General features: G+C 37.1%; 1 protein-coding gene and 1 long non-coding RNA gene across 6 annotated transcripts in view; one reads left to right on the top strand and one right to left on the bottom strand.

The window, feature by feature from the left end:
* Positions 1-25408, top strand: part of RAP1A (RAP1A, member of RAS oncogene family) — a 93644-nt gene that overhangs the window by 31957 nt on the left and 36279 nt on the right. For 2 of the 5 annotated variants that reach the window (XM_034414307.3, XM_087889384.1), the window contains exon 2: positions 22132-22202. The exons of 1 other annotated variant lie outside the window; for it this stretch is intronic. The gene's annotated coding sequence lies outside the window, so the exon portion shown is untranslated. Of the gene's footprint in view, positions 1-21133; positions 21249-22131; positions 22203-25408 lie in introns of all 5 variants that reach the window. 2 more of the 5 variants (XM_087889383.1, XM_087889382.1) reach the window with 2 other exon arrangements.
* Positions 11919-25408, bottom strand: part of LOC132711247 (uncharacterized) — a 60749-nt gene continuing 47259 nt past the window's right edge. Inside the window, exon 3 of the long non-coding RNA XR_009622086.2 lies at positions 11919-13916. This is a non-coding gene — a long non-coding RNA (uncharacterized LOC132711247). The remainder of the gene's footprint in view (positions 13917-25408) is intronic.

Below are 25408 nucleotides of genomic sequence, written 5' to 3'. Positions count from 1 at the left end.
ACTTTACAATTTAATTTGTCCAGCATAAGCAATTGCTAAACACACCAGGAGAAAGAGAGCATGTCTCCCTGATAGCTACTTTGAGCTTAAATTCATTGTATGTGTTTGGGTAATTAACCCAGCATGAATTTTAGAATCTGTCCATTTCCTGATGAAAATAAAAATACACATTTCAAATTGTTCAAGAGCTTATTTGTTGACATTTCAGATCACGATAGAAATCAACTGAACTATTGTAATCATGCCTGCAAAGGATGAAGATACTGTCAGTGGGGGATCTGAGGCCAGAGGTTCTGTACTACCTTATCCAAGGGCCTGCTGGACACCATTTGGCAGGATGAATAGTAGCATTTTTGCTCTTTCTGGCCTCTTTAAATTCCTTCTCTCCCTTTGGTTTCAGACACAGATGTTTAGAAGTAGCTTGTAGGAGGTGCAGATCCACTATCTTTTGGCACACCACATAAATGACATTCCCTCAGCAGCACTGGTTTACTAGTGGATAGATAGGAGCAGGGGTGAAATGCTCCCGGTTTGGACCGGATCGCCCGATCGGGTAGAGATGGCAGTGGGTGGTTCGGAGAACTGGTAGCAGAAATCCCTGCCCCCCCCCATGCCCAGCTGAGCCACCCGATCATCAGAGGCTTTTTTTTTACTTTTAAAAGCATTTTTTCTACAAATGCTTTTAAAAGTAAGAAAACGAAAAGCCTCTGATGATCAGGGGGCTCAGCTGGGATCGTCAGAGCCTTTTAAAAGCATTTTTTAAATAATGTCTTCGGGCAAAGAGGTTGTAGAAAAAATGCTTTTAAAAGTTAAAAAAAAATAAAAGTTGGCCACGCCCACCCAGTCACATTACCCCCCACCAAGCCACGCTCACAGAACCAGTAATAACAAATTTTACATTTCACCACTGGGTAGGAACATAAGGAAGTTTCAGGGAACCAAGATCTCTGCCCTTAGAGGGTGGGGGGGAGGGATAAGGGAGGGTATGGGAGATGGAAATATCTTGTACAGTACACAGTATCATGATGCCCAAGTCTCTCAGTTTAGATGGTACGTATGTGTGTGTGCTTGTGTGTATCTCTAAGATGAAAATGTCCAAAAGCTAAAAGGAGAAGCAATAATCCAATGGAAAATTCATACTTCACATGTAGAATAATCCATTGCATCTCCCTGTAAAGTTTGCAAAGGAGAGCTTTAAAAAAAAAAAACATCTTTCCTAGATGCCCTGGGTTAGATACATCAATGGTTATCTGACCAAGACAATGCATATTGCATTATTTTAAAGATAACTGGACTGAAGATTTGTATTTATGTGTCATGCTTTGATTAAATTGTTCAAGAGGTACGTTGTTCAATGCTCGTGCCAGTTCTTGATTTAAATGATATTAAAGAGATAAGGATATTAATTTCCTTTTGTGCGGCTGCCAATCTGCTTCTCCTTTCACCAACGATTTTAAGCTCTGCTTAATCTTGCTGCTGCTTTTCATGACAGCTTTTTGCTTCCACTCTCCTCCACCTTCCTGCTGTCTTTTCGGGAAAATTCCTACACCTTAACTCAGCCTTCCTGAGCAGTCAGTCATGTGCCAGCCTGGGTGCCCTCCAGATATATAGACTCCAGTTTCAAGAATTTTCCAGCTTACATAGCTATTGCTGAGAATTTTTGGGAGTTGAAATCCACACAAATCTCCCTGGTTAGGAAAGACTGAGGAAATGATGCTTTAACTTTTCCATTCATGCTGACGGTGTTGCCAGTATAACCACAACATTTCTGGTGCTCTAGTTGAAGTCTAGCTCTTGGTGCCACCGGGTTTTTTGTTTTTTGTTTGCTGTTCCAGTTGCAATTGCTCTTTCTATCTGCCATTGGTCTTGCATTTCCCATGCCCTTAAAGATGGGTACAGGACCACATTGCTAAAATGTATATAGATTAAAGCAGTGGATAATTAGTTATGCAACATCCACATTAAAAAAAATTATTCCTGAGTTATCATTATTAGGATTGATCAGTTGTTATGACATTAAATTATTTGAATGGCATTTTTGAAGCCTAGAAGCAATAGCAGCTGAAAATAAAAGTTAATGATAGCTTGAGGACAGTAACTGATGTCCCTTCTGATCATAATTTTTTAAGCCAGCAGGGATGGTAACTGTTGCCTAATATGACCTCTCACATAGCAGCATGGCCTATCAAAATAGACAGTGCTCACTGTCGAATCCTCAGTTCCAGTAATTGAAATGCAACCTTTTATCCAGAGCAGTCAATCTTGTGCCAGCCTCTGTCTCTTCACCCAGGAGTCACTTTGATCCTTGAATCTCAATGGGTATAGAATGAACCTGAAATCTTTTAATCTTCAACACAGTCTGTTCCTCTTTATGCTTTACTCTCAGCTCATCTATGCATAAGCCAGTATTACAGGGAAGTTACTGAATTCTTGCTGTTTACTGACTCTAGAACAGTCGCATATCTTAATTTAGCCTGTCAATCTTTTTCTCTCTTCCTTTTTTTTTTTTTTTAAAGACTGCAGGTTGCTTGAACTGAAATTTCAGTTTTGGTCAATTGAATATCATAATCATAAGTTTATTTGTCAAGCATATATAAGATAACAGGTAAAAGTATAAACATAATTTGAATACATGAAAAGAGTAAGTAAAAAGGAATATTAGGACAGGGTCGGTAGGCACGCTGGTGCACTTATGCCCACCCCTTACAGACCTCTTAGGAATGGGATGAAGTCAATAGTAGACAGTTTAAGGTTAAACTTTTGGGGGTTTGGGAAAGAAACTACAGAGTCAGGTAGTATAGTACGTTTAAATATATTGAGAAGTTATGCCTATTCACATTTCTGTTTCTTAAACTTGGAGGAGTATATAAAAATTAAACAGCTTTCCATTCTGTTTCTGAATACTGGTCAGATTTCAGTTGGTGGTTTTGGTAGATGAATATAGATTTTAAAAAAAAGCTAAATAGAACAATTGAGAGCTTTGTGTGGTTCTCTTTGACTGATGGGTAGGCTGTCTGATACCTATGAAACATTGATGTGATTGTGGGCATTTCCCTTATTTCCTGCCAGATTCTGTATTTCCTGACTTTATTTTAAAAATTCTAAATTTACCTGTTAGTCCAAAAACACTGCTGACACCTATGTTTACCTATATCACAGACACACGCTACACATATGATTTCTTTTGCATATTGTTTTGACAAATATTATCCAGCAACCTCCATATTAATTGAATAATTCTGACTTATATTATCTGTCTGTCTGTCTCTAATACTGTACATTCAGGCCTGGGGAAGTGTTCTGTGGGTGCCTGAGAATCATTGCTTGTTCTGTGTGGATTATTTTATCTGAATAATACTAAAAAGAATAGAAAAGGCTCATTCATGAGTTTTGGTATGAGCCATTTCTTCAAACTCTGACTGATTCTTGTTTTTGCACTTTTAAAAATTTGTTTCTTTTGTATTTGCATATGATTTACTGTTACTGGGTATAATCTTGCTGACTAGACCTTTTGCAGTTCTTCTTTGGGGTTAGGGCTTTCTGTGAACAGAAAAAAAGTAAGAAGTAAACTATATAACTTTTCACTTAGACTTTCCATTTTTTAAAAAATCATACCTTTATCAATTTACATTTATAATCAGCCTTATCAATAAACATATTACTTTTTTGAGAAGGTTGGGAAACCTTCTAAGTTTTATTAAACTTTAAATTATAATTTCGATTCCATGAACTTTTATTATTCTGCTTTTGCTGCTAAACTCAGGAATTAGGGCTCAGGAGAGTACATTTGCTAAATAAAGAAATTAAATGCCTCATAAACAGAAAGCCACACATGATATAGAGCTGGATTGAAAATTCTTAGGTATTTAGATCATTTTTTTCTGATTTTTTCCCTCCCTGAGTTTTCTTTTGAAAGCTGTTGAACTGTTGAATTTCAGACTTCCACCTGCATCCTGATAATGTTTGACAAAACTTTCTAACTTCACTATTTACAAAACAGGTGGAGAAATTCTGATGCAATTATTGTAGGAGGAAAGACATAATAGTTTAGGGTAGCACAAAGTCAAAAGGAGTACATCTGATGAATTGAGCTGCAACTCAAGAAAGCTTATGACTGCTGATAACATTTATTAGTTGGAAAAGGTGATTTGATGCAATTATGTATTTACTTTGATCAATTTTCTAAAATAAATGAATATACATTTTTTGTATTTCCCAGATTGCATCACTCAGCTTCCCAAATGTTGCTACAAATGTGTGGTAAGAGGTTGAATTTTGAATTTTTGGATGACTCTTGGCAATTACAGTACATAATTGTTTATCTTGCATGTAGTATCTGTGAGTTGCCTGATGAACTTACACCATCTACCACCTTGTATCTGTGGAAGGCAATGATATGAGATAAGAGAATTATTTTACTACCACTACAAGGGACTTCTCATTTGAGGTAAATAAGAGATAATAGTTTGTACAAGAAGTCAGAATTTTGAGGAGCGAGCACAATGAATGAAGAATTATTTTCCTTTCAAAATATTGCAAATATGTTATGAACGAACTCAGCTTTTACCTGATGCAAGGGATTCATGGAAAGTTACGGAGGGTAGATTTATATTTCACCACCAAGAGCAGAATAGCAATATTGGTCCTTCTCCCCAATTAAATTATTTTGATGTTGAGGCTTGAAATGTCCTTAATAATTTACTGTTGTGATTAAATGCAGTAGATAAGCTTCAGTTGATAGGAGAAAAGTAGTTGATATCTTAGCTTGTTTAGCATGGGTTTCCATAGGCTCTGACTCAGTCTCTCATGCTTTTTAATATCTTTGTGAGAAGTGGTCATCACTGAGGTATCTTTACTACACTAACAGTATTCAATTATACATCACAATATCAGGCTGGAGTGGAGGTGATGACTAGGTGCCTGGAGGCTGTAAGGGACTTGGTTGGTCAAAATAATTTCAAATTAAATCCTGGCAAAATGAAGTTGCAGTTTATGGCTTGATCCAGATTCTCAGGTTGGCTGTGGATGGAATGGCATTTCCCCTCAAAATATTAGTTCACCATAAAAATGGCCTCTTGAGCAAATGTCTATTGCTTGTGGAACAGGCTGAGACTGTGGGGACATTTATCCAGCTTCAGCTGGTGTTCTATTTGCAGGCTTTTTTGGGGGAAGTCAAGATATATGCAACAGTATAATAACATACAGATTGGATAAAAATTGATTTTTTTAAAAAAAAATTAAAAATATGTTTTTTTTAATTTAAATCAGATTTTTTTATTTAAATTGGATTTTTTTGATTTGTTATCAAATTTATTTTAATAAAATGTTTTTAGAGTAAAAATCTATCTAAAGATAGTTTTCTATACAGTAACAATTTAGTTTATTCACCATCAAATGGAGCTTAATTATGTAGCATGAGGCTGTATATTCTGCAATATTTACATTTTTTGTAAACTCATTCAGTGAATCCAAGCTCTGCAATTAAATAGGAAACCTTCATTTTGTTTGCAAATAATAATATTAAAGATTCTAACTACCAGCAAGAATGAGTTCTTACATTTAAAGAGCACCTGTCATTTCAGATCCATCCTGGCAGCGCCTGTTAGCGGGCCTCCACTCATCTGCTGCCCACCATGTCAGTGAGTCAACAGCAGGCCAGAGGAGGAGCTGCTGCGGGCCAGAGATGACAGTTGCTCTTTAAAAATTATGATTTAAATCGAGTTGATTTAAATCAAGCCTTTTTACTAGTGATTTAAATCATTATTTAAATCAAATCCTCCCTGATAACGTATCCCCTTATCATCTCCCTGGCAGACTACTACAAAGCGTATTACAAAGGGCTGCCCTTGAAGAGAATTCAGAAATTGCAATTGATCCAGAATGCAGTAAACCAATTTCTGCTAATGGAAAAAGGAAGATAGGGCAGTGTTAAATTTATGTTGAGGGTGCTTTTATTTGGGCAGCTTTTGAACCCAGTTGAATAAATTGATTTAACCTTAAGAGCCCTATGTGGCTAGCATTTGCAAGATTATCTTTCCCAGCCAGAATCAGCTTGCTCTGTATGTTCTCAAAAAGGAGTTCTCAAGGTTCTCACCAGAGGTGGGTTTCAGCAGGTTCTGACCAGTTCTGGAGAACCAGTAGCAAAAAATTTGAGTAGTTCGGAGAACCAGTAGTAAAAATTCTGACTGGCCCGCCCCAATCTATTGTCTGCCTCCCAAGTCCCAGATGATCAGGAGGAAACGCTGCCTGGATTGGGGACGGAATGGAGATTTTACAGTATCCTTCCCCTGCCATGCCCACAAAGCCATGCCACGCCCACAAAACCACATCCACAGAACCGGTAGTAAAAAATTTTTAAACCCACCACTGGTTCTCACACAATGTGTGGTTAGAGGGATAGAAACCTGGAGAGATGCCTTCTTGGTGGCAGCCCCCACATCCTGTTCTCTGAAAAACAGATAGCTTGCTTGCATTTCCTTTAAAACTGCAGGGTTTACATCAAGCATGTCAAACTGGCAGCCTGCAGGCGGGATATAGCCTGCACAGGGCATGCCCACCCTGGCTCCGCAAAGGCAAAAAACATCTCAATGCATCACAATACGGCCTGTGATGTGATCGGGTTTGACATCCCTGGTTTACATAGTATGTTGAGTTATGTTGCTTTATTTTTCTGTTGTGTAAAATACTTTGTTAGGATAGTATCAAATGTTTAAGCAACAAAATTACTGAACTTGTGTGCATTGTTGAAATCTGACCAGTCAAGAATTTGAGTTGAAAAGAGGAGTGCCGTATCTAATTAATTACAAAGTAAATGATTATTTTAAAAATTTAGGATTCATTACATAGATTTTATTATTATTAATAATCATAATAATAATAATTAAATCTTACATCGGGGGGAAATATGAGGGTACTGAGTACACAGGAATATCACTGGACAGACTGGACAGACTTCTTATGTCCAAGTAGGCAGTAAAATAAAAAAAAAGTAATTAAAATGCTTTCTTAAGATATCATGCTGACAAAATAAATTTAAAAAGATGGGTCAGTACACATTTTATTTTTGTTATGCCTGTTCTTTTCATGTAACTTTCAAAGTAGGGAGCTGTTAAGTAACTTGACATAATATTGTAGTTGAATTTATGCATATTGCTAGGCTAAGGACTTTGTAGCCATGATCTGTTAAATAGGCTGTAGTGACTTAATTAACTCATAAAACTAAAACATAATGTTGGGTTCATATATCACAATAGACTGGAAAGAGATAAGCCACATTATGACTTTGATTGACTATAAATCAGGCCAGAAGTCTTCAGAGTTACAGAATAAGCATACTTTACTGTCCAGTGTGTGTAGTGTGTCCAGTAACATCCATATATGGCTCTCTGTGCATGTCAAAATAGGAAGAATGGTAGTTGCAGGACACTGATTGAAGCCCCTGACCCTTTTGTATGTGTATGGATGTCACACGTCACATGCCTGTGCAAAGGGGAGGGTTTTGATTGTGCATACCAGGGTGGATAAAAATCAATGATTTTTTTAAAAAAAATTAAAAAAATCAGATTTTTAAAATTTAAATCGGATTTTTTTTTATTTTTATCGAATTTATTTTAATAAAAAACTTTTGGGGTAAAAATCTATCGTAAGATAGTTTTCTGTTTAAGATACATAAATAATATAGTTTATTCAGCATGAAATAGAATTTAGTTATGTAGCATGAGGCTGTATATTCTGCAACACAGACTATCGGTGAGTCAACAGTGGGTCAAAGGAGTAGCAGAGATGACAGTTGCTCTTTAAAAATTATGATTTAAATCGAGTTGATTTAAATCAAGCCTTTTTACTAGTGATTTAAATCATGATTTAAATTGTGATTTAAATCAACTCGATTTAAATCAAATCCACCCTGGTGCATACTCCCTCTTGTCTGTTTTGACCCCTCTTCCTGTGGACTTTGGTGAGTAATATTACCCATTTTGATGTATTCCTAGTATGCAAAACAGTATCTCCCAAATCTGAAGGTTTGTTATGTAAAAGGCAGGGCAGAATGGTTTACAGTAGTTCCAGAACACAGGTTAAAAAACAGTGGGTTTATATTACAATGAAGCAAATTTTGTGTGGATACCAGTATAGCAACCTGATGAGTGGGGAGTAGCGGACTCCCCTTCATTGGAGTTTATTTTCAAATTTATTAGTTCAAGTTTATTTCTAGTTTTAAAACTCCTTTGAGGGTTTTTTTTTTTTTTTTTTTGGATAGGCATACCATAAATAGCCTTTATTGAAGCAGATATTTTATACGGGATCTTTGAAAGTATTTAACTCTAAATCAGGAAGGTGATAAAACACTGCCAGGGTTTTCTTTTCTGACTCACCGTAATAATTACTGGGTACTGGGGGCTGACTTTCACAATAGTACTTGTTTTGCCTTATCTTGGGTACATTTGGGAACTAATTCTGGAAGTAGCTTTCTATTCAACCTTGAGCTATTCTGGTTGATTGGTTATATAATATATAACCTTGATATAATATATAACCAAGGTTATATATATATAACCTTGAACGATAAATCAAACAAGGTTTCTATGTTGACCTGTCCTTAATAGCTAATGAGCACCCATTCTTGGATAATATCTTCTTGTGCCACTAATCCTCAATGTTTAGCAGGCTGTTGAATGCAGCCACCCACATCTGGCTTCTTCCAAATAGAGTGAACTGAAACTCCTATTGTCCTTCTTTTAACATGTTTTCTGGAAATGAGTGTCCCTGTGATCCCAACAGATCTGAAGAAGGACAGGCTAGGAAACACTGGGTGAAACTACAGTATCAGGCATATATTTCTATCTTGACTCTATTATGTTGGTGATAAGTCAAAATTGAATTATGGGTTTGCATGTCAAGATTTTAAAATATAGTAGTTTCAGTGGAGGCTGTATTCTCTGAGGGAGATTTTATGTGAGTCTGTAGCCATATGTATAAATAGATGAAAATATTTTGGACCAAAGATAAATTGTGATTGTTCGGCTTGCAGAATTTCCTTATTTTTCCTCTTGAGGAACAAAAAATGGAAAAACATAAGCTGATATTCTGTCTGTAGAAGATTTCTGCTAGTCAGTGTTCAGTACAAAACTAGATGAGTGAGTGATATGGAATAAGGTAGTTTTCTTGTGTCCTTTCTAATAAAAATAGTGCAATTCAGAGTTCTTTCCTCTTTTTTTTTTTTTTGCATTCTGCTTGCTAAATTGGTTTTATGGCAGCTAATTTTTTTTTAAAAAAAGTTTATAAGCCACATAAGTGTGTTTTACAAATCTGAGAAATATATAAATGGAATAATTGCAATCTGGAGTATCTGAATTATTAAACTAGAAGAACTGATAGGTTTTGTAATCATCTGAGGCCTTCGTTTTAAAAGATCAAACAGCTGGATAATAATGTAGACTGATCTCAGCCAAGCTTTGTTTTCTCTTGATAGAGTTAAGGACGGGCGTTCTCATTTTTTTGCCTTGCACTGAGTACAGCATGACCTCATGCTTGCACATATGTTAACTGATTTTGCCACTGCCCCTTTCTTGTTTGTGTTTCTGCATAATTAGCCCGAATCACAGAGCCTGATTTCTGAGAATGCTATATATTCAACAGATCCTTCAACAATGAGTCTCTTTTCTTGCACAAATGTTGATAATCACTGACTGATTAATCTTTTTTTACTCTCTCCATCAATGATCATTGACTTGTTGATCTGTAAGTCCTACTCCTAACAGATAGATATACACATACATATGCAACCTACACCTTCTTTGTTGATTTCTATTCATGAGCACATTGAAGCTGTCATCACAGGATGCCTTTACTTCCTTTCATCTTTGCTCCCTTTCTTTCTTTTTAAATAATCTTTTTAAATAATCCCATAAAGAACTCCAAGCCAGTGATACGTAGAACTGCATAAAGCAAAGTGACAGGATAGCAGAAGAGAACGGAAGCTGATTGTAAAAGCACTGCTTATAAAAGCATGATTCACGAAGGCCTCTAGTTACCCTTAAGCTGAGCAAATTCCTCTTAGCCTTTTGATGAGGACAGTTTAAAGTAATTGATAATTGAACGGGCTCTTTAACTTAGCCACTTGTGCATTGTTTTTGCTAACTGATCATAATTAACCTTGAATTTTGAACTCCAGTTTAACAGCCGTGCAATTTCATTTGTTTGTTTGTTTTGATAAGTGTGAGCAGCATTTTTCTTGATGAAAAGTATCTTATTGGCCAATTATCTGACTGTACTTTTCCTTTATCCCTTCCAAATGTTCTGCACGACTTGAGGATGGCTAATTTTTTAAAATTTGGGACTAACCATTTCCTTTGCACTAAACATTCTGTATCCGGGAAATCCCTATTCAGAAGATCAGCCTGCAGGCAGGAATCCAACACAGTGTGTAGAGGGCCAGGGCTACATGTGCTAACCCACCCCTTGACCTTGGGCATTTGTTATGAAGATCTGTATGGTGATTTTTAGTGCATTTAGCAGGCAGTGTTTGGAAGTTTTCCTGAAATGTGGAATTCTGTATTAGCAGGGTTGCAATTGGGAGGTATTTTCTACTCATGTTAAATTACCGACAACCCCTCCCCACACACACACACATACACAGAAACACACAAATCAATCTCTAATATTTCTCACTAAATAAAACTCTTGGAAAATAATCTAAATTTATGGGGTTTTGTTTGCATACCCCTGCCTCCAGGTTCTTGAGGGCCTCACACACCTAAGTAAGATTATTGCTGGGACTTCATGCTCATAAAGTCATTAAGTGGGAATATTTAGTCATGATAACATTTAAAAACAAATCTGCAAAACAGTGGATCTAGCTGAAATCCTTGTGATGCTTAAGACATCTTCTCTAGAAATAGATGTTGCTGCAGTTGTGAGTGAAAAGCCTTTTCATGATGATCCATGATGTAGTCTAAATATGTTTCCTTTGATTCTAAAACACAGACACTTTAAAAAAAAATAAAAAATATGTGGGTGAGGTTCATAAACAGAAGGGAGTGGTACTAGTACTGCTTTTTTTTTTAAAAAAGTGCTGTCCATAATTTTTGAAAAATCTGTTTTTACATCTGAGCAAAACACATCCTAAAGAAATTTTCTAGTTGGATCAAGCAAGCTTTAATCATTAGATGTTTATAAATTGCTGAGTTCAAGATATAAATGTATGATTTATTTATTTATTTATTTATTTATTTATTTATTTATTTATTTATTTATTTATTTATTTATTTATTTATTTATTTATTTATTTTTTAAAAATTTTATACAGCCCCCTCTCCTGAAGGACTCGGGGTGGTGAACAGCCAAAATTAAAAAACATACAATATAAACATTAAAATACTATAAAAACAAAATTAAATTTATATTGGCTTCCCCCAATTTAAAACCTCTTACCCATAAAATTCAACAATTAAAAGATTTTTAACCCAGTCTGGCTTGCTGAAATAAAAAAGTCTTCAGAGCCCGGTGGAAGGTACGGAGGTCTGGGATCAGTCGTATCCCTGGGGATAGCTCATTCCAGAGGGCGGGTGCCCCCACAGAGAAGGCTCCACAGGGGGTCGCCAGCCGACATTGCCTGACCGACGGTACCCTGAGGAGGCCCTCTCTGTGGGAGCGTATTGGCCGGTGGGAGGTTATCGGTGGCAGAAGGTGGTCTCGTAAATAACCGGGCCCTAAGCAATGGAGCGCTTTGAAGATGAGAACCAATACCTTGAAGCACACCGGAAGACCACTGGAAGCCAATGCAGCTCACGCAGGAAAGGTGTCACGTGGGAGCGCCATGTCGCCCCCCACAATGTGATGGTAAATCCAGATGTAAGGTTCAACTCATAGAAAGTTACATATGAATTATTTCTGCATTGCACATTGTTCAAGTACTCAGGTTTTCTGACTTAATTCTGACTTTAATTTTAACCATTAAAGGATGGATAAAAATTGCACTTTATAAAACAACCAGAAAGAACAGCAATACATAACAGAACTCTGAATTTCATGTAGACAGGTATCTTGATTCTATCTATCTATCTATCTAACTACAGGAATCAAAGTAAATTGTACCACACTCTTCTCATTGCCAACATAAATTTATGAAAGTTTACAAATGTGTTGTTTTTAATTGTTTCCATAAACATCACTCAACAAATGAAAATCCTAGCCTTATTTTACCAGCAGTAGAATAGATGCACCTGAAACATTTGAAGGTTATGTTGATCTGATATATCTCTTTGCACATATTAAAAATTATTAAAGGTTATAACCTGGGATGCTATTCCATGCACATTTACCTAGAAGTAAATCTTACTGAATTAAATGGGACCTGTGGTGATTCTCACTTGAAAAATGTATGTAAACAGTGGGGAAGCTGGTAAAACCTGATTATCTACCTGCAAAAGAGAGCTGGCAAAATTGGAAACAAATTCTGCATCACTTAAAAAAAAGACTTGGGATAATGACCCTGCACAGATACAAAACTGGGAGTGAACAGATTATTATTTAAAGAGCAGCAGTTTTAGGTTTCCAAAAACAAAATGTACTTAAATTAAGGAACTGATGACACAAATTTTGTTAGTGGAAATAAAGAAATGTCATAAACAATAAATAAATACCATATTTTTTGGACTATAAAACGCTCCAAAGTATAAGACGCCCCTAGCTATTGGGGAGGAAAACAAGAAAAAAAATTGGCCTCTTCCTCCTAGCAATTTTCTCCTTACAGCAAACAGTGTGGTCAGCTTCAGCACAGCATGATTTAGCATGAGCACCTGATTGGCGGTTGGATCTGCCTTCTGGAATACCTCCTGTCAGCTGTTCCAGGCTGCGGGGATTGCTGCCGCCCATCGGTGCTGGCGCCATCCATCGCCATTGTCACCTATCGCTGCCTTCACGTGCCCTGTTTTTGGCCTCCGTGGGTGCTGTTTTCGGCCTCTGTGCGTCTCATTTTTGGCCCATTCCGGACGGCGGGGATAGGCGGTGAGGGCTGGCGGGTGAGCGGGACTTTAGCAACATTTGCTGTATAAGATGCACAGACATTTCCACCCACTCTTTTTTGGGGGGAAGTGCATCTTATACTCCGAAAAATATGGTAATATTCTAAATTAGGGTCTGTTTTGAGCTCACCCTTTTTCCATTTGTGACACAATTACAAAGAATTAACAACATAGTTTCTCACAAAGTTGAGGTAGAAATTACACAACCTTCTGCCTTCTGCCTTCAGATAGGCACAACACAGGGGTGAAATCCAAAATTTTTCCTTACCGGTTCTGTGGACATGGCTTGGTGGGCATGGCAGGGGAAGGATACTGCAAAATCTCCATTCTCACCCCTCCTGGGGGAAGGATATTGTAAAATTTCCATTCCCACCCCACTCTGGGCCCAGCCAGAGGTGGTGTTTGCCAGTTCTCCGAACTACTCAAAATTTCCGCTACCGGTTCTCCAGAACCTGTTAGAAGCTGCTGGATTTCACCCCTGGCACAACATATGGTAAAATGTATTAAAATAATAAGATCCTTAGCATAGTTCGCTTGGTTAGTGAAAGAAGGAGTAGCATTGCTTATGCCACCCAGCTGTTTCTCTGCTTCATGTTGCTCTTTTATAGTCTCCGTAGAGAGTGCTTTCGGTTACTCTGCTGGAAGCTAATACTACCCACAAAAGGATTCAATGGATTTTTGGAATATTCCTTTTTTTTTTTTTTTTTTTGGTGTAGGGTAAAAAAATTAATCTCTTAAATTTTCCATAAAAAATCTGTTGAGGTACTTAGAAAATTAACTTGTAGAAGAATGCACAAACAATATTCTTACACAGTCCTTTGTAGATAATTTCCAGATAAATATTTGCAGGCTAATCTTGTGTAGTAAATTTTCTGCAGTTTTTCAGAGTTGTTCCTAGATAATAGAGGAAACAGCATTATATTGAAAGGCATGAGAACATTTTTTTAAAAATACAAAACAAGCTGGTCCTTTCTGGAAATTAAGAAAAGTTGAAAGAAATGGTGCTTCCGGTGGAAGGAAATGAAGAAAGTTGAGGGCTTCTTATCAAGAGCTGTTTGATTAGAGGGAAAAGTTAAGTATCAGCAAGTAGAGGCATCCCCCACTTTGGGCCCAGAATAACTGAATAGCAGAGGAGGAGCTGGCAATCTATTAGGCATTAATCTTGGAATGATGCGTAGGCAGCGAGAATAGTAGCTGTTTCCCCTTAATTCCCAATTCTTTGGCTGACTATTGTTTGCCGGTATCTTTAAAGAGAAAGCTGAGCATCTGCTATACTTTTACGATGACAAAATAGCAACATAAAAAGGATTAATACTTTGTAAAGGATGTATCTTTACAAAATGACATTAAACAGGTACTACTAAATGTACTTGTTTTTCATTTTTCCCTCCAAGCATAATAAAATGTTTAGGAAGCAGTATTGAAAAACAACATGCATGTTGGTTAGGATTAGGAAAGCCTGGGAGTTGAAGGCTACACATCCTAAAGTGGTGAAGGTTGAAAAACACTGATTTAGACCAGGCTTGCATAAAGTATGAACCATGGAATATATGCGCTCTTCCCCGAAGCACTGTTCTATAGCACGTTGGAGACCCCTGTTCTATAGCATACCTGCATTTTAAAAATAATAATAATAACCTATTCACTACCATGAAATGTTGTAGGGATAATACTCTGGACTCCAGTTATGAAAGTCTTTGCTTTCAGAAAGTCCACCATCTGATACTTTACACAGATCAAGTCTTTTTCTTCGGGGGTGGGGGGGGAAACACCTCCCAAGTGACCAACAAACCTAATATGTGGCCATGATGTCTCCTGGCAAGGGGTGGGTGGGCAGGGAATAAATTGATTTAGCACACAGGTGTCAAATTCATGGCATCATGTTGCTGTCACATGACATTTCACGATGTTTTTCCCATTCACGGAGCTGGGTTGGGCGTGGCCTGCATGTGACGCATCCGGCCCGCAGGCCGCCAGTTTGACACCCCTGATTTAGCATGAGCTAATCAGATGAAGTGCATCTCCTCTGCTGTTGTCAGTGACTTCCACGTCAAGGTTGCTGGAGATTCTACAAGAAAACACAATTGAAAAAAATGTTTTTTTAAGAAAAACTTTCCATGCTGCATGATGCTAGAGCTCGCATGCAGGAAATTTTTAAATATGCTATATTTCAGCTGCCAGCCTTATGCTTTGTTGTTATGTTGTAAAATGTGAGAAGTATGGGTTAAAAGCAGGGTGGATTTGATTTAAATCGAGTTGGTTTAAATCACAATTTAAATCATGATTTAAATCATTAGTAAAAAGGCTTGATTTAAATCAACTCGATTTAAATCATAATTTTTAAAGAGCAACTGTCATCTCTGCTACTCCTTTGACCCACTGTTGACTCACCGATAGTCCCAGTGTTGCAGAATATACAGCCTCATGCTACATAACTAAGCTCCATTTCATGCTGAATAAACTAAATTATTTATGTATCTTAAATCGAAAACTATCTTATGATAGATTTTTACCCCAAAAGTTTTTTATTAAAAATTCGATAAAAATAAAAAAAATCTGATTTAAATCAAAAAAATCAATTTAAATCAAAAAAATCTGATTTTTTTGATTTTTTAAAAAAAATCATTGATTTTTATCCACCCTGGTTAAAAGTAAATTTTATTAGAAAGTTTTCATATTCTTTTGCAAATTTTATGAGAATTTCCCTCAGATTATTTCAAGGGTTCTTCCAGGATAAAAGTTGGGCAAGTGTGGTCTCCATCACTGAGTAGAGTTCCAGTATTTCCAGTGGTGTCTGTTGCCTGGCCTATGTCAAAAAGTTGACAGTACTGGGCTTGAGTAGGTTGAATGTTTTGTGATTGCTTCTTTGCAGGAAATGAATTAGATACTTCCTGCATTGAGTCACTGAACTGAGCCTCTTCCAATACTGTTCTAGAGGATTTCCCAAATTTTCACAGGAGATTTTCATAGATGAAGAATAAATGAATAGTTAGATCCAGAACTGTTATGAAGTAGATCTTTGTGACCTGGAGAGTTTGGAAGACAAACCAAAACAGATAACTGAGTTTTGTTAATTATTAGATTTATTTATTTATTTATTTGGGCATGGCATTATTAGATTAGCTAGATTATTACTCTGACCTTGATGTAGGGGTGAAATGCTCCCGGTTCAGACCGGATCACCCGATCCGGTAGCAATGGAGGCGGGTGGTTCGGAGAATGGTAGCAAAAATTCCTGCCCCCCCCCATGCCCAGCTGAGCTACACGATCATCAGAGGCTTTTAAAAAAAAAATTAAAAGCATTTTTTCTACAACCTCTTTGGCCTCTGATGTTCACGTGGCTCAGCTGGGATCGTCAGAGGTTTTTAAAAGCATTTTTTCTACAACCTCTTCGGCTGAAGAGGTTGTAGAAAAAATGGTTTTAAAAGTAAAAAAAAAAAAAGTTGGCCACGCCCACCCAGTCACATTACCCCCCCACCAAGCCATGCCCATAGAACCGGTAGTAATAAATTTTAGATTTCACTACTGCCTTGATGGCAAATGTTAAAATACGATGAGCCAAACTAGATGCAGTAACAGGTAGGTCCATACTGTGATTGTGAATTTGGATAAAGGAGATGCCAGTTACAATGTATGGAAGCGCATCCTGGAAGAAAAGTATGTTTTTGGATGTCCTCTCCCTCCACACCAAATTTGCCCTATCTGTTACTTCACTATGAACACACTTTGGTAAAGGTAATAAAACCTGTCATTTTCTATGCATGCATTTGGGAAACGTTATATATTTTCTATAAATGCGGAACTAGAAAAGTGAGGCAGAAAAGAAGTTTAGTATATATCTGCCAGCACTGTTTCTGCCAATATTGGCAAACATTAGTTTCAGCCAAACTATATTTTTGCTAAATTTCTATTATAATCTAGTATTGATGCAATGAGAAGCCTTTGTTAATTTCAGTGCTATTGAGAATGATTCCAATGGGCATTTTGCTTATATATAACATTTGACAGTAGTTATGTACATGAATGCAGTTCTGTTTCACAGCAGCCCTTGAAAATATGCCCAAGAAGGATCCTGTTAAATTTCATGAATTTTAGACATATATTCCATCTAGTTAAAATTTTCTTTTCTATACTGATACCTGAAGTCTATAAGAAAAAGAATGCATGTATGTCTTATAGTTTTAAATTGAAGGCTGCTTTATTTTAGCCCTAAAAGAGCTGGATTGAATCTGGTCTTTAACTTGGTTGCATGTCTGTGATACAGAATAAAGCTTTCTTACTTCTCCTATATTCTACATTTGTAGAGAAGTTAGAGGCTTACTGATATTGCAGTATGTAGTTGTTTCATACCTTAATCAATTGCTAGGACAAACATTTGTTACATACTATATACCTGATGTGAATGAATGGTTCATTGTACTGAATTGGCATGCACTGCTGGAATTGCTTAGTAGAGTGAAAGCAAAGTATTTAAGTGAGGTGCCTTGCTTTTATGAAGCACTTGTTTTGCCAACAAGATCACTAGTGTCAACTCGCGAAGCTTTCCTGACCTGCTCCCAAGTTGCCATAGGCAGGGGGATGGGAAATCGTGCTTCGTAGCTACATCGAGGAATTCCCACCTCAGTCAAAACAAAACACATCCTAGCCGGCCAAAGTCAAGGCCATCTCTGTGGAGACCCACAATGGCCAGAGGGAGTGACTTCTACGACCCACAATTTTTTTTCGTTGGGGAATGTGACTGATGACACACCTTGGGGGAGGGGAAAACAGGGTCAGAGGCAAGGCCTGAACTAAGTGAAGCTAGAGCTGGCTTAACTTGGTCCGTGCCAACATGGATTTTTTAAACAACTGGATTTTTCTTGAAACTTTGCTTGAGGCTCCTGCTTTTATTAGGGCATCGGTCGGAACCCTGACAGCAAGCCAGCTCTAACTTCACTCAGTTCGCACCTTGCCTCTGACCCTGTTTCCCTCTCCACCCAAAGTGTGTCATCAGTCACATTCCCCAACAAAGAAATTTTGTGGGTCGTAGAAGTCACTCCTTCCAGCCATTATGGGTCTCCGTGGAGATGGCCTTGATTTCAGCTGGCTAGGATGTGTTTTGTTTTGACTGAGATGCGAATTCCTTGATGCAGCTGCGAGGCACAATTCCCCATCCTCCTGCCTATGGCAACTTGGGAGCAGGTCAGGAAAGCTTCGCGAGTTGACATTCCCTCACTTCCTGAAGGCAACCTGTGCAAAGCAAAAACAGTTTGAGTACAGATATATCTTTTAGGGGTGTAATCCCGCCCCAGACTTGATCGGGTTCTTTTCATGGAATTTGGCTATGAGGTGATCAGCTTGAATGTTTCTGCTCTTTACCCAAGACGCCTCTGATAGAGGGTAGCCCTTCCACTTGATTAAGTATTGGAGCTGCCCCCGTGCCACCTAGAGTCGAGGATGCATTGCACCTTGTAATCAGTTCGGCCCTCTATGCCACTGGGTCCAGGGGCTAATGGGGTGGTGGTCTCAGGGTCGACCCCACCACAGGTTTTAAGGACTAGTTTATTATGTAGAAGTGGATTATTATAATATATCATAAATCATCTAAAGCAGGGGTGTCAAACTCATGTTGTCACATTGTCAACAATACGTTATGGGACGTATTGTGAGTTTTTTCCCTTTGCTAAAACGGGGGTGGGTGTGGTTCGACATCCCTGATCTAAAGGACCGTTCAACTGAATACAGAATATTTAGCATATAATAAATGCATTGACATATTATTGCAGGGTGGAAGAAAATGGCAAGGCTGAAACTATATATCAATTGCATATTATAAGAGAAATACCTGAAACAAGCCAAAACCTTTTTTTACTTATGTGAATTATCCAACAGACAAAGTGCACTTGGAGTGTGTGACTTTCTAATATACCCCCAACGTCTTGAAAGATCTTAACCATATCTTGAAGAGAATCTGTTAACAAAGGAAGTTCTTGGCCTTGTATTAGCTTTGTGATCCCAGCTGGAAAAGATTATAACTATGCTTGTCATAGTGTTACCCTTTCCCTATTCACTCAAAGGTTGTCTTAATGCCACTTACATTGAAGGAAAACATAATCTTTCCATCATCATTTTTCATTGTCTGTCTCTAATCCAGCTATAAAAAATGGTAAACTTTGTAAATCAAGAAATGCATAACCAACGTTTTGCACAGACTTTGTGCCTAAACATTCAGATAACCTGCATTCCCAGGCAGTATCTTTTTGAAGTGCCATATTCAATCCCAGGAATAGCCCAATGAAAAATCCAAACAATAATTCTAAGAAAGGATTTCTAGCCTTGCTGATTGCCCAAGGTCAAGCCAGCCGGTCTGTGGCTACTTAAGACAAAGCCTACTCAGGATGAACTCTCTCCTCAGTAACCTTGTCCCTAAAAGACTCCTTTGGGCCTCGAGCCAGGTCTCTCACAGTTCCTCTATTGGGCTGTCATCTCTCAATGGAGACATTCTGTTCTGCTTTTCAGGCTGTGAGTAAAACTTGCTAATTTTAGCTCATAAGCATTTCTGTGATATTGTGGAGTAAAGAATGCTGAAATATTAGTTGTCTTACAAGTTGGCACAGCAAAATAGTATGTGATAGGAAACAAGGAGAATCTCTTTGGAAATAAGGCAGAAGGGAGAAGTTCTTTGTCTAAATTCAGTGTGCAGGTCTTCAGAACGAAAATAGAAGACTGAAGGGTAAAGTATTTAAATCTTAGGAGATCTCCTTATATGGGGACCAATGCAAGTGTATATATGTGTTACTGACACTCACTTAACTAGTGTTTAGTATTGCCAAAAAATGAGGTACAGAGGATTCATTTTAAGAATTTGTGAGCAAACTAGCTTTCTTTGCTTCTGATGAAATGCTATACACAATGCCCACTTTTATCTTGTTATACCGGCAAGATCTCAAGTTAATGTTCATTTATTCTAATTGACTCCAATAACATTACTAGCAGTTTTATATCTGTGTCCATTACTAAAATAAGTTTCCTCTGGTTTCCCACTGAGAATCTTCTGCCACATTCTGCCTGAGGAGAAAAACTGCTAGCAAATTACAGGGAGTGTTAGGGCTGCACATGTATTTTGAAAGAAGTTCTTCAAATCATCAGAAATATTTATGAAGTACTTCTCTTTAAATGTTAAAGCAGCTGCATTTTTTTCAGATTCCTTATCTGCTTCAGAAGTTGCCCCAGCTGTGTCCATTTGTGTCCCAGCTAAGCAACTGTGTATGAACATGCATGTGGAAACAGCCAGTAGCATTTTCCAAAATAACCCTGTGAGTCTGTAAAACAACGTGGCTGCTTTAATGATTTGCTCTGAATATGCATTGCATGCTTTTGAACAATCTGTTTTAGAGGGAATTTTTTTTGAAGAAATAGAATTTGCATAATCGGAACAACTTGGAGACCTCTACACTTCAACAGAAAAAAACTGTATTTTGTGTAAAAAACATACTTTTGTTTAAAATAAAACTTAAGGCTATTGCTGAGCACATTGTAAGCCGCCCTGAGTCTTCGGAGAAGGGCGGCATATAAATCAAATTAAAAAAACAACAAAACAAAACTGTATTTTGTGTAAAAAACATACTTTTGTTTAAAATAAAATTTAAATGTAAATTACTGGTGGTGGTAGGGATGTGGTCTTTCAAGAAAATACAACTTCTTAAAATACTTTAAAGGTAGATTATAGGACATGATAGTGTTGTCCTGTTTAGCAACCAGCATAATATAAAAATGTAATAGTGGGAAGAGAGAGGTTCTGTAAAGGGGATCAGATTGTTTACTCTGACTTTGGCATTACTTTGCCTCATAATTCGGAGAAATGTAATGCATTTGGAAGAGACAAAGCAAAACTTTTCATTCTGGAATTTGTGCACCATTTTATTGGCTGATATAATATCAAATATGTGGCTATTCTAACAGCAATAATTTATGTTCAGGTACACTTTATTGGAATTACACAATCATATTGCTCTTTTAAATCTTACTTCAATAATATGATTTCCAGTTTCCAAATTGTTGTAATTTTGAATCAACTCCCAGCGACTACAGGGAGACTCCTGCAATCTACATTCATGTATTGTATTTTTCAGAGTATAAGATTCACCGGAGTATAAGACGCACCTTAGTTTTTGGGAAGGAAAATAAGAAAAAAGCTGATTGGCAGCTGATTGGCCTCCCGTTCCCAGAGGTGAATTTTAGCAACAGGTTCGTTGGTTGTGAGCTCTGTGCCTTGCTTTTTTTTCAGCCTCTGAAACTTCTGAAACTCTGTTTCAGAACAAACTTTTTTCCTGCTTCTGAAAGCCTCCGAAACAGAGCTTCAGAAAAAAAGGCTTTTTTTCCTGAAGCTCTGTTTCAGAGGCTTTTTTTCTGAAGCTTCCTTTCAGAGGCTTTTTTTCCTGAAGCTTCATTTCTGAGGCTTTTTTTTTTTTTTTGAAGCTTCCTTTCAGAGGCTTTTTTTCTGAATCTCTGTTTGGAGGCTTTTTTCAGCCTCTGAAACCTCTGTTTGAGAGCCTGGGCAGGGCTATATTCGAGTATAAGACTCATCCAAATTTTCACCCTCTTTTTTTGGGGAAAAAGGTACATCTTATACTCTGAAAAATACGGTAATTTTTTTGGCAACAATTTGAAAGTGGTTTGCTATTGTCCTACCTGTTCTTCTGTTCACAAATTTTCAATCTAGTATTCAACCCTGATAGTTCCTGGTGGTACTACCCAAGTACTAACCAAATCTGAGCTTGTTTTATTTTTCAGAATTACCCATGATCCACTAGGTGCTCCCATTTAGTGAGACACTAAGTTTAATAAATACAGCAGCCAAAATGTATGGTCATTTTTAATTTTCTATTGCCTAAATTCAGTTACCAGAAATTGCATATATTCTGTATTGTGACACGTACTGTTATCTTTATTGGTGCACACAATGGGAAAGATAAATGGTATGAGGGCTTTTTGAATGAGTATCTGCAGTCACGATCCTTAAAGCAACCATTCTAGTTGCTTGAAATCTGCACTATTCAGTATATATAAATATAAGTTTTATGTTAACATTTACATTTTTGAAAATGAATTCCATTTTTTTTCTTTTCAGTCCCTTAACGGGCGTTTGGGAAGACCTCTAGCAGGTGCTGTTCACACGGATGAAATATCTTATATGCCAAGGTTTGAACTATTTGTTATATTTGCATTTTTCCTTATACTGAGACAGACTCTTGATTAATCTACACATCACAGTAGTTCTTTCCATCTTCTTAGTCTACATTTTCCCCCTTAATCTACCTGGAAATTCCAGGGATGAACTAGGACTGTTTGCATTCAAAAATGTATGCTCTCCCACTGTGTTATGTTCCTTCTGTCAGCATTCCAGAAGAACCCAACTCCAATTAAAAACTTCGAGACATGCATTTTCTCAAAGTTCCCATTTATTAGAGTAGGTATACTGGCACATCTGGAAAACCTGAATCTGAGAGTTCTGGGTTTTTCCTCAGTAAATCAAAATCCCAAATCCAGCCCCTGCACCCATCATTCCATTACAGTGTCCAATCACAATCCGTCCCAATTTGAGACACCACTTCAACCACTCCTCCTCCAGATGCAAACGTACCATGACCTTGACCGAAAAGAAGAATGCTATTATGTCTAACTACATTCCCTCTACTAAATCCCCCCTCCTAGTTTCCAAGCCCAAGAATGTGGCAGTATGGAAGCGTTTGGTGTTAATATGGCTTCCAAAGCTGACACCTTCTCTAATCCAGTAGTGCCTATTGTGATTGGTAGTAGCCCAGGCTGAGTCAACCAAAGATTTTTCCTGACACTAGTGCCAGAAAATACTTAACTATAAATGCCTAGGCCTTAATCTGTATGTCTTCTATGTATAGACAATATTGTCCTTGAATTCTCATTTCTGCTGAATTGGAAAATATTCTCTGATTAAAATTTAAGAATTAAACAAACTGAATTTTGTTTGCAAAATAAGCGTTACTCATATCCCATTCCATTGCTTCTTGCTGAATAGATATACCTTGTTGGCAATAAAAAGTCTCTTGTCGCAACTCGGGATACTTTAGCAGTTTAGATACTATTATAGTTTAATAAAATGCTATCTGTCAAGCTCCAGAGAAATCAGGAGATTCAAGCAGTTCAATTGAGTATGAAGATTTATTGCAAGCATAAGCTCTCTACAAGAATCTGAACTACTAACTGCAAAAGGAAATTGGCGGTAGATAAGAGTAAAAGGAATTCAAGGTGGGTTGGATCTCTTGTGGGCGCGAAGGGACTCATGACTGTTGACACATTTGACCCCTTCCATGGGCTCAGGCCTCGTTATCTCCTACACTATCTACAGACTTACTGAGAGATAAGACTATAGATAAGACCACCTGATCAGGGTACTGATATTTATAAAACACTATATTCTTAGAACAAAAATATCTGAACATTTTGTTTCACTATTGGAACTTTTCTACAAGTTAGAGTAACATTTTCCTGAGTTGTTTTTGAATGTTCCACCATGGAAGTAATTCAGGTCAAAGGAACCAGCAATATTGCTTTAGAAGAGCCTAATTAATGGAATTCCTTCTGAAGGAAAATAGATTGGATCTGCTTCTTATAACTTATAGCTATCCAACAAAACATTTTGATTCCATCTGGATTTTCATGGTACAGGGTTTCAAATTAAATCTGCCTGGAGGTGGTGGTGGCATATTTTGTTTTGCAATTTATTTTGGCGACCCATGAGGATAACAGTATCTATAAGTAAATAGAATATCTTCCTATTGTAAATATGAAATGCTCATGCACCCATGAATTCCCCCAGTCCTTGACTTACAACCATTTGTTTAGTAACCATTCAAATTGCAGTGGCACTGAAAAAAGTAATGATCCTTGCACATAGGCCTGTTGCATCAACCCCATAATCACATGATTAGAGTTATGGTGCTTGTTAATTGGCATGTATTTTGATGGTTGCAACATCCCAGGATCATGGGATCAAAATTTTAACCTTCCTGGCCAACTTCCAACAAGCAAAGTCAATAGGGGAAGCTGGGTTCATTTAATGACAGCATGATTCACTTAGCTACACTGATTTGCTTAACTGTTACAACTCATTTTACAACTGTTGCTTAGCAATGGAAATTCTGATCCCAATTTTTGGTTGTAGGTTGAGGACTACCTCTACCAATTTATGTTATATTAGGAAAGAATAGTTCACTAGAGAAAAGATGTTGATTGGGACGGATTGTTCATATAAGAGAGAACTACATTACATTACATGAAAGGCAAAGAACAGCTTAAATTCGTGCCAGTTTTGTATGATAAAGACAAGGTTTTTTTTTTTTACATGGACGAATATATGCAGCATTAAAACAAGCAGCATGAGCTGTAGAGCATTTCTGTTGTGTAAGAGGTTCCTGTCAGTCATTCAATATCAATATGCAAAATCAGCAGCATATTTTACCATGTTAGCAATATAGAGGAAGCATTAAGTATATGTATCTGGGTATGATGAACTGAAGTGTTAATATTTTCAAAAAAGTAAGCTCTTTCTCATTTGTTTTAAAAAACAATAGTTACCCTGAAGCACTTTTCTCTTTCTTTTTTGTTCTTGGCTTTAATCATGCAGTGTACTAATTAAAGTTTATAGAGCACTTTGCAAACTGTCTTCCTTTATAGCTTCTAAATTGGGAATTTAGCTGAATTTTGTAAAGCCGCGATTATACACAACTTACTCTTCAGGTGGGTTTTCATCCAAATCTGTTTGATCATTGAATGATCAGGCTTAAAGGACTTTATAGTGATGATGATCTGGCCTAACATCTTCCAAATCAACTTTTCTAGCCTCTAAATTTTGCACTTTGATGACTATAGAACTATATTTATTGAAGTGTTAAATTTGAAATTTTCTGGGCTGCTGTACATTCACTATGCTCACTTCTATATGTATAATAATATTGATATTTATAATCTGATTATTTCCAGTTTTTGTTTTGTATTTAATTTGAATTCATTGGCCAGCTCCAATGGACTCTGTTCAATCAGGTTGTAAATGGCAAAGATTATCAATAAAATAAAGCAATTATATAAGATATATTAAAACCACAAAACATAATGTAAATCCTTAATGAACAGTAGTCAGACAATGCATGATTGTGTATTGTGTTACTGACCATATTAATTTTCTTTTCTAAGCCCTAAATTTAGTAATAAAATCCAAATCAAGCTTCCTTTTGATTAATATACAGTATACCTGAAGCTTCAGTATAAGCTCTAGTAGTATGCTTTTAAACAGCAACTTAAGCAACCACTTTTTGTGCATTTACTTATTTAATTAAAAATTAGCATCTTATAGCCCAAATAAATAATTCAGT

This window comes from Pantherophis guttatus, chromosome 3, assembly GCF_059756535.1.
Source record: "Pantherophis guttatus breed Tessera chromosome 3, ASM5975653v1, whole genome shotgun sequence".
In the NCBI taxonomy this organism is placed as follows: Eukaryota; Metazoa; Chordata; class Lepidosauria; order Squamata; family Colubridae; genus Pantherophis; species Pantherophis guttatus.
The sequence above is the reverse complement of the archived record's forward strand: the minus strand, read 5'-3'. Positions and strand labels throughout refer to the sequence as shown.